This window comes from Musca domestica, unplaced genomic scaffold (assembly GCF_030504385.1).
Source record: "Musca domestica strain aabys unplaced genomic scaffold, Musca_domestica.polishedcontigs.V.1.1 10, whole genome shotgun sequence".
NCBI lineage: Eukaryota > Metazoa > Arthropoda > Insecta > Diptera > Muscidae > Musca > Musca domestica.
The window spans coordinates 9012624-9022500 of NW_026712115.1; the positions used below are offsets into that span (position 1 = coordinate 9012624).

The 9877-nt window shown below is 35.9% G+C and overlaps 1 protein-coding gene across 8 annotated transcripts in view; it reads right to left on the reverse strand.

The window, feature by feature from the left end:
* Window positions 1–9430, reverse strand: part of LOC131803997 (mucin-2-like) — a 97787-nt gene extending 88357 nt beyond the window's left edge. For 5 of the 8 annotated variants that reach the window (XM_059126131.1, XM_059126128.1, XM_059126122.1 and 2 more), the window contains exon 1: window positions 9179–9430. The gene's annotated coding sequence lies outside the window, so the exon portion shown is untranslated. The remainder of the gene's footprint in view (window positions 1–9178) is intronic. The other 3 variants (XM_059126112.1, XM_059126107.1, XM_059126114.1) reach the window with 3 other exon arrangements.
* Between the last annotated feature and the right edge of the window lie 447 nt (window positions 9431–9877).

Genomic DNA, 9877 nt, shown 5'->3' on the forward strand with positions numbered 1-9877 from the left:
AGTGGTAGTTCAAGAGAAACCTCTATTTCTCTATAGAAGACCAAATTTTATTCGACGAGTAAACATTCGATGTCCAGCAGTTTGTAAACAAACAAAATGATCGTTTTTACTTGCCAAGAGGTCAGCTGAAAATGTACACCTTCGGTTGGCCACCCGAACTCAAGCGCCGGCCATGGGGATGGTGTGGGTCGCCATGACAGCCGATGGTCGCTCTCCGTTCGTAATTATCGACCGTGGCTTCAGAATAAATGCCGAATATTATCGCGAAAATATTCTGCATATTCTGTGTATTAAAGCCTTGGGCACGCAACCATTTCGGCCGTAGAGCTTGGACATTCCAACAGGTTTCAACACTATCGCACACAAAACGCGCCACCCAAGAATGGTTACAAAATGCGGTTCCTCGCTTCATTTCCAGCGCTCAATGGCCACCAAAATCTCCGGATATCAATCCGTTGGACTATTGTGTCTGGAGTATTTTGGAAAGCAAGATTGGCACTAAAAAATACCAAAGTGTCGATCACCTCAAGCAAGCGCTTCGCCGGGAATGGGCCAAAATACCGCAGAGCAACATTCGGGCAGCGTGTGACGATTTGATTGGCCGTTTGAAGGTCATAATCCGTGCCAATGGTGACCATTTCGAACAAATCTAAACTTATTCTAAAATTTGATGCTATTTTCGACATTTTTTGCTTTCATTCAATAAAATTTAAAAAATAAAAATTATGGCGTTTGATTTTTTGTTGCAGTTTTTTTTATCTCACCCTGTATATATCTTATGTCAAAAAAATCTAATGCCCGATAAAATCCAAATTTGATTAGGTAATACTTACATCACGCTGACGTTGGAAGCAAACATGAAAAATGTTGTCCCACAGCTATTTGTGCCTCATAGGATTTTTTGAGCTCCCCTCTTTCTAGAGTTCAAAAGCACAGACAAATATATTCATACATATTGCATATATGAACCGGAGGGAGCATCTGGTGTAGTCCAAACTTCACACATGATAATATTTATATGAGGCTAAAATGACTTGCTAGAATGGAAAATAAACACCTTCTGACCGGGTCTATTTAGAAACTTCCCAACCACTTACCAAAATCTTGAATAATAATTGCTCCCTTTACAGTCGAAGAACAATGTTGAATTTTCTTTAAATTTATATATAATAAAAAAAAAAACTAAAATCTTGGATTCTAAAATATAAACATTTGATTCATGGCCTTCAATGGCTTCAGTTTCGATTTCACCTTATAGACACATACATAAATATCTCATTTTATACCCTCCACCTTGGAAAGGAGGGTATATTAACTTTGTCATTCCGTTTGTAACATCCCTAAATATTCGTCATAGACCCAATGATGTATATATTCATAATCAGCATAAAATTCTAAGATGATTTAACGATGTCCGTCTGCCTGTTGAAATCACGATACAGCCCACATTATTTTACGTAGAGCGTCAAAATTTAGCAAAATAATTTTTATTGTGTCTAGGATGGTTGGTATTGAAAATGAGACATATCGGTCCACGTTTTGGTATAGTCCCCATATAACGGTACATCCCGACATTCGGTATTTTAAGGATTTTTGCCGGACTTTTTCACGGATTTGTCTGAAAATTGGTATTTGTTGGTCATAATGGGTTCAAGCTCCGGTGGCTAAACTTTGCATGTATAGATCCACGCCTTGGTATAGCCACCATATAACGGTACCACCCGATATTCGGTATTTTGATGATTTTTGCCAGATTTTTTTCATGGATTTGGCTAAAAATTGGTAGCGAAACTTTGCATGTATAGGTCCACGTTTTGGTATAGCCTCCATATAACGGTACCTCCCGATATTCGGTATTTTGATGATTTTTACCACATTCTTTCACGGATTTGTCTGAAAATTTGTATTTGTAGGTCATAATGGGTCCTAGTTCGTGCGCCGAAACATTGTATATATAGGTCCTATAGCCTCCATATAACGGTATCTTCCGATATTCGTTTTTTATGGTTTTTGTCACATTTTATCTCGGATTTGTCTAAAAATTGGAATTTGTTGGTCATAATGAGTTCTAGCTCCGATGGCAAAATATTGTATGCATAGCTCCACGCTTTTGTATAGCCCTATACAGCGGTACCTCCCGATATTCAGTATTTTGATGATTTATGCCACGTTTTCCCACAAATATGACTTAAAATTGGTATTTGTGGGTCATAATTGATTCTAGTGTTTCCATTACCCTAAGGTGGAGGGTATTAAAAGTTTAGCTCGGCCAAACTTAATGCTTTTTACTTGTTTCTATATCAATTCTCATTAAAGGAGGTAACACAATTCCTCTTTTCAACTTGACAAAACTACCGGTAATTCTATACAAAGGTAACTTAAAGACAAAAAATTAGATAATCTTTGGCAATGAACTTCAGAATGGCAGAATTAAGAAATTCAACCACAAAAAAGCGAACAACAAAAGCTTCTCAAGAGACATTAGGTAATAAACCCTCAAAAAAATATTCATACAAAAAAACCGACTGTCATGATTTACCCTCATCATTGCTGGCTATCAAATTAATGATTTATATTCTTAGATTTCTTCTTCGAAGTACTGGAAACGGAGACAAGTTGGTTACAAGCGAAAAGCGGAGGGAAATGTAACCTTGAAAATATTCAAAACAACAAGAGATGGTGACGAGTGAACATTAGCATGGCACATAAATGAGGTTCCTCCATCAGCGATGAAAAAGAATTTAAATTATTTCAATGGTACTACCATCTTGGACACAAGTCGACAATGGTGAATGGTTGTGGAAAGATTGAGATTTTTGATTACCACAGAGAGAAACAGATGAAAGTACTGTGACTAGAAAAGAAGTAGAGAATTGAATTGAAAATACAACAACAATGGCAACCAAAATAAAAATAGTTACACGAATCCGATTTATCATTTGGTGTTACCAATAAATTCTGGTTTTTGATGTTGTTTTGTTTTTTCTTTGCAGAATTGAAACTCATTTGCCGACAACAGTGTTTCCATTTGCCTCAGATCAAGTTTTTTTTTGTTGTTATTGGGGTGAGTATGACAAGTAGGAAAACATTTTGCACCATGACTTTGATATTGAAATCGAGCAATGTAAAGCATCTAGTTTTGCCAAAGCTGGTTATAGCGGATTTTTCGTTGTTTTCCTTGGTGTTTGTGTGTGTGTGCGTGGAAATTGAGGCTATGTATCCAAATAAATGGCAAAGCAGAGCGGAGATAACATTTCTAGTTTTTTTTTTCGTTTGCGGCCAACCACCACTGATGGTGGGCACAACTTGTGGTCATTGCCTGTTTCCACTGGATTCTTGTTTTTCTAGAGGAGACCATGCTGGTGGTGGCAGTATTGCAGTTACACACGGCACAGCATCGCTGGACATGTGGTGTACCTGTCCACATCCGTGTTGAACACTGAGTTATTTAATGGACACACTATTCTGTTTCTGTTTCTTTTTCGATTTTGTTTTTTTTTTTCTTTCCTTCAAAATGGTCAACATCATTGGCAATAAATTGGCGTTGAGTAAAACGTCCGTGAATTTTTGCTTCGATTTCCAATTGTAAATTATTAGCAGTGCCATTAACAAAGATGTTGACCAATTAATCATTGGATTTCTAGATTATCCGACCGTACGAACGTAATTAGCAAGGCGGTTCATTAGTGCCAAACGAAAGTATATGGAGCATAAATTTATTGTGGAATGGGTAACTAGAGATTAGGATTTGGTAAAGTGATTCCATCTAAAGAAACATCATAATGGATATTACTTGGAGTGACATAAATTATTGTTGGCCAAATCAGAAACAGAAACAGGCAAATAGGATTGGATTAGGGAGTCAAACTGATATAAAGAGGCCGCCATCAGGTGAGGCTGTTCTATTAATAAGTATTGAAAATTTCGCCTATTACGATGATTCAAAGTGCTTTAAATTACAGACTAACATATGAACCATCAGAGAATCCCTAACTCAGTATCCATTGTGTTTTATATGGAGATGTTGTTCTGTATCAGTCGGTTTTGCAAACAGATGTATACTTTCAAATAAATTCTGACTTGCGCAATGATTATTCAAAATGTAGATCTTTTTATAGGAAAGATACCGAATGAGTGGCCTAATATGGTCTGATATGCCCCAAGTCTGATATAAATATTGTAACGTGTCATGTTTTGACTAATATCGTCAACTTCCTCCACTTTATATGAAATATGTGTCAATTTAAAAAAATGACATTTTATATGGAAATTATATACTTTAATACGACAAATCTTTACCTTTGGGAGGTAGGTTTAAGAAACAAAAGGCTTATATTTCCCATGTTCTCTCCTAACCTGAATCTGATAAAGATATCGGGTACTCAACTCATTTATCTGAGATGTTTCGAAAATTTTTAACTTAGAAAAAGTGAGCCGATATATTCAATTTTCACACTTGCTCTTATATAAACAAAAATGATTTGAACGTGAAATGTGAACAAATTCGGTCATTGATTCCCTGATTTAAGAGAATAATTATTCTTCAAAATGTTAACATATTGTGGGGAAAAATCAGAGTAGTTCAATATTGTCAATTGTGAAAAGTTTGGGCTGTATCGGGCACTCTGCTCAGATTTTATGTAAAATACATATACGTTTTATATGAGACATATGTACGATATTTTAGAAAGTAGTGGGTGAGCAATTTTTTCCATACAGAGTTAGATGAAAAAACGACAACAAACTTCAGACTGCTGTCATTTCTAAGCCACTCGTCCGACAGCTGTTAAAATTATTCCAGTGATTGTTTACAGACGTACAAAAGTATTTTGGTGAGAATTTTCTAGAAAAAAAGTTATTCGTGATGGAACTCAAGCGCGATAATGTGATTTCTTTATATTTAGCTGGAGCACCACCAGTGGCTATCGTTAGAGCACCATCGGTCGTTACCGTGATACTGGTAGCGTAGCCCGACGTCAAGGAAGTGGACGGAAGAAAACATCAACATCAGCAGAAATGGTTCGAAAAGTAAAGAAGCGACTTGGCCGAAAAATGAGCTAAACATATCACAATATTCCATTCGGCAAATATTGAAAAATGAGCTCGAGGTAAAGCCATTGAAATTCCAAAAAGTGCAAGAATTTACACCGCAACTGAAAGAAAATAGACCCAAAGGAGCTAAATACTTGCTTCGCTTGGCCGAAAGTGGTGAACTGCCGAATTTGGTTTTCTCCGATGAGAAAACATTCGTTGTCCAGCAGTTTGTAAACAAACAAAATGATCGTGTTTACTTGTTTGATCGTGTCAGCTGAGGTCAGCTGAAAATGTGCACCTTCCACCAGAACTCAAGCGCCATCCATGGTGATGGTGTGGGCCGCCATAACAGCCGATGGTCGCTCTCCGCTCGTATTAATCAACCGTGGCATCAGAATAAATGCCGAATATTATCGCGAAAATATTCTGGAAGGTGTTTAAAAGCCTTGGGCATGCAAACATTTTGGGGTTCCTCGCTTCATTTCCTGCACACAATGGCCACCAAAATCTACGGATACCAATCCGTTGGACTATTGTGTCTGGAGTATTTTGGAATGCTAGGTTGGCACTAAAAAATACCAAAGTGTCAATCACCTCAAGCAAGCCCTTCGCCGGGAATGGGCCAAATACCGCAGAGCAAAATTCGGATGGCGTGTGACGGTTTCATTGGCCATTTGAAGGTCATAATTCGTGCCAAATAATGCGAAATTTTTTGCTTTCATTCAATAAAATTTAAAAAAAAAATGTGAAAAATGTGGCGTTTGACTTTGTTGCAGTTTTTTTATCTCGCCATGTATAGTACTATTTATTTATTTATTTTTATTTGTTCGCCCCTCTTTTCAACCCAACATACTCATTATTTTGAAATTTGAAAGTTGTGATTGAAAGATGTCAGTGGTACCAGAAAGATTTATCGCTTTTTCAGCGTATCTGATATGGAAATGTGTAAAGCTCGAACAAATCGACTGACTTTTTCTGGATTTATGAAAAATTAAAATTTCCTTTGAATTCGGAAGTAATGAATTAGTAAAATCCGGAAGCACTGATAAGTCATATAAATAGAATAAGGAGTAATACTTATTTGAGTATTGATCGCCTGGAAAATACGTATAGGCTCTCAAAATCCCATTAGTATGGCAATACCGTTCTATGGGACTTACTTCCAATTGAAAACTCAAATGAGAAATATCACTCGATTCGGATGAAATAAATGAATATTGAAATATGTATCAATATTGTATTTTTCATATGACTCATTCAACACAATTTGGAGACATTTAAATTGAAAATGTGGCATTTTCGTATAGCTTTATGAAGGATATTTAAAATTGGACTCTATCTAAAAACTCTCTGAGGTAGAATTTTTTATACTGCGATCACTAACTGCCTCATAACTGTCACTTCAGCGAAGATTTGCAATTGGGCTGCGCATAGTTGTATAATTAAGGATAATCGTTTTATAAATGCAATATATAGTAGATTCTCGTTGGATAGAAATCCATCAAGAATAAAGATTACAAATAGAGACTGAAACCATTAAAAATCCGAGAATCTGTAATTTTATGGGAGCCAGTGTACCCCTATTAAAACGTTAATTTGATTAAAATCGTCTGACCACTTCCTCTATATGGAGGAGACCCCCAAACATACACCTTTTTTAATAAAAACTACACTTTTAAGTAATTTTAATTTTTTGAAAATTGTCAGAGCTCTCTATAACAAATATAGCAAATCGCGCATTTTCATACCGTCACGGCTAAATAGATCGAGATCTTTCAGCAGATCAATGATTTTAGCAACGACGAATAATAAAAATGTCATATGATTTTAAATCTCGAAATACTAAGTGCATGCTGATTACATGTGGGAGTTTTTATGGTGTAAAGCTCCTATATTTTAATACCAATCATATGGCTAGATCGTCGAAATTACAATGACTAGGCATGCCTAGTCGATATTATAATTTTACACCCTAGGTCCCTTTGGACAAAATTCCTTTCTAGAACATAAGGGTGTTCGCCTATCTGTCTGGCTGGTGCACACGATAACTCGCAAAGAGAGTGTCCGATTTGATCCAAACTTGGTACATGGTATGGCAATATCGTACCACTACTCAAACTTTTCAAATCCAAATATTTTTAGAAGTGCCAGGTTAGGTGGGAAAAGGAACATCTGGTACCTCATCCACAAAGTGTTACAATTTTGAATAATTCTATCTCTCATAAAATGCGAAATAAACATCTGATTCTTTGTAAACCTGACAAATTCCAATATTTCTACTAAAACAAGATCTGTTGTGATAATGGTAGATATCGACCTTCTGGTACCTCACCCACAAAGGGTCACAATTTTCAGTATTTATATCTCTCATAATTTGCCAATCAAGTCACCGATGCTTTTCTAACTTCTCAACCACAGACAGGGTGTGATTGTGGAGTCTATAGGCGACCTCATTCTGCATATTTCAACATTTTATAAAAATTATTACAAATCTCATATAAAGTCTGGGAAGTAGCCAATATAGGCCAAATCTGGAACCTTTAAACATTTATATCAGACTTATTTCAAATTCGAAATGGACAACGCTTTCGGAACCTCCCCCATAGACGAATCTGTCGAAAAACCAGACTGATACTTCTTAACTTCTCAATATGATTTTTGAAGATTTTTCGCAGCTTGTACAAACCTATCTAATACTATGTTTACATTTGAGCTTTTTGCCGGGTTTACATTCTATTTATGTGATGTATATGCAATGGATTTGACGATTTATATCCACTGTGTATTCTAAAAACGCTGATCGGCAAACGTGCCATATTATCCACAAAATATGTAAATATCCTTTGATTTTTTACGAAAATCCAGCCGAAGAAATAAAGCCTTTTTGATTCATGCCATCGGTTGTAAGATACCTATTATTTAAGAGAAATAAAGCCAAACAGGGAAAATATTTGCATAAATGTATATGAATTGTTAATTTTTACTTTGTTATCGATGTGATCCAGGATTACAAACCATTTGGTATATAAAAAGGTTACCTTAAATTTAAACATTTGTAAAATATCCCCAAATATTCAGAAATGTTTGGATAGGATATTTTCAGTATGATTCAAAAAAATATCCATAATATTTAGATATCCGAATATTATTTTGTTTTCTTTACTGTGTAAACTCTTCATCACCCATCTGGTGTAGCATGCAGGTCAAAAACAATTTATGTGTGGAGTTTTTCGCTGGCATTACAAAACAAACTCACAAAAGAAAATAAACAGATCTTTCACACACCACTCATGCATACAGAACACGCGAATTCTTTTCTAAACACTTGATTTAATTGGAATTAATTAAAATTTATTTATGTGTGTGTGTGTGTGTGTGTGTATGTATTTCTTTGCACTTGCATACACTTGCAAAAATCGTTTGGGTTTGCACTTTTAAGCTGCTGCATGCGGCTTTTTCAAATTATATTGCACATATTTTCATCCTTTGGTTTATATGGATTTTTCTCTACTTCTTTTTGTTTTTCTTTTGTATTAAATTAAATTGCATCTAGCTTTTCTCAATTTCTTTTTTCAATTGTTTTCTTCTTTTTATTTTTTCAAGTTACACTGGAGAGATTTTTCTTATTTAATTCAATTTTCTTTTTACCCCCTCAATACACATTCGCATTCACATGATATTTTCTTGTGTTGTTGTTGTTTTTTTAATATTTTACTTTGTGTTTATTTTTTGTATTTTTTGCATGGTATTGTAAAAATAGTAAAGTTAAATGTAATGGAAAACAAAGCAAAAGGCAAAAAAAGAAAGTTTTTTTTATAATCGCATTTTGAAATATGTTTTGTAGCTCTACAAACAATGCTCAACGGCAGCAGCAACAGCAGCGGCTAGAGGCAATTTTGTTAAGCTCCACTGTACATGTGTTTGAATTGTGCACAGATGTATGGTTTGAGCGAGCGACCGAGCATGTGTGTATGTATGGTCTCAGCCAAGCATGTCATTCATGCACTATTGTTGCGATATTGCGTTTTACACCTCACGTACGGAGTATCACCGAGAGACGAACATAAACACACATCAATTTCGAACTATTCGCCTGCACAAATTGTTGATTATTCACTTTTCACACAAACTCTCGAATACATACCAACAAACATATGGATGTTGGAACACACCAATACACATACCCAAACACTTGTCTTGTCGTGTGTAAATTATAACCGTTGTTGTTGAGGCACACCAAACCGCCGGTTGTTGTTGTTTCTCTTTTATTTTCTTGCACAACACTGTGGCTTTTGTTTGTTTGCTGTTCACTTTTCTTTCTCTCTTGCGCCAGCGTTTAATCCGCGTTCACTTACCAAATCGGTAAAAGACGTTGTTAACTCAAGCACGGTTCGCACTAAACTGTTGGAGAGCTCCCCAGCACATGGCTAGATGGCCATGCACAGGCTGTGTGGTAAAAGAAACAAGAAAGTGTGGTGGGATTCGCCATCTCTTCTTCTTGTGTATGGGTGTCGTCTGAGAAACCGATATCTCCGCTCTCCAACCATAAAAATTGTATAGGGTCCCAAACATAAAAATACCAACAATTTGGTTTTTTGTTTCTCCTCCAGCTCAAGATGCCTACCAACTGAAATACCAAAGAAGTTGGTGTTTGCCTGATCCCAAAATGTTGATGTAATTTGCATATTTGTAGTCTTCTTTTTGTGTGTGGTTCGTGTTGTCTTCATCATCATCTTCGTCGTCTGTTTTTTTTTTCTTATTGATGTCGTTGGAATTGTTAATGATTTTAAAGAAATGATTGGTAGAAATTCCACAAAAGACTCAAGACACAAACTTGTCTCAT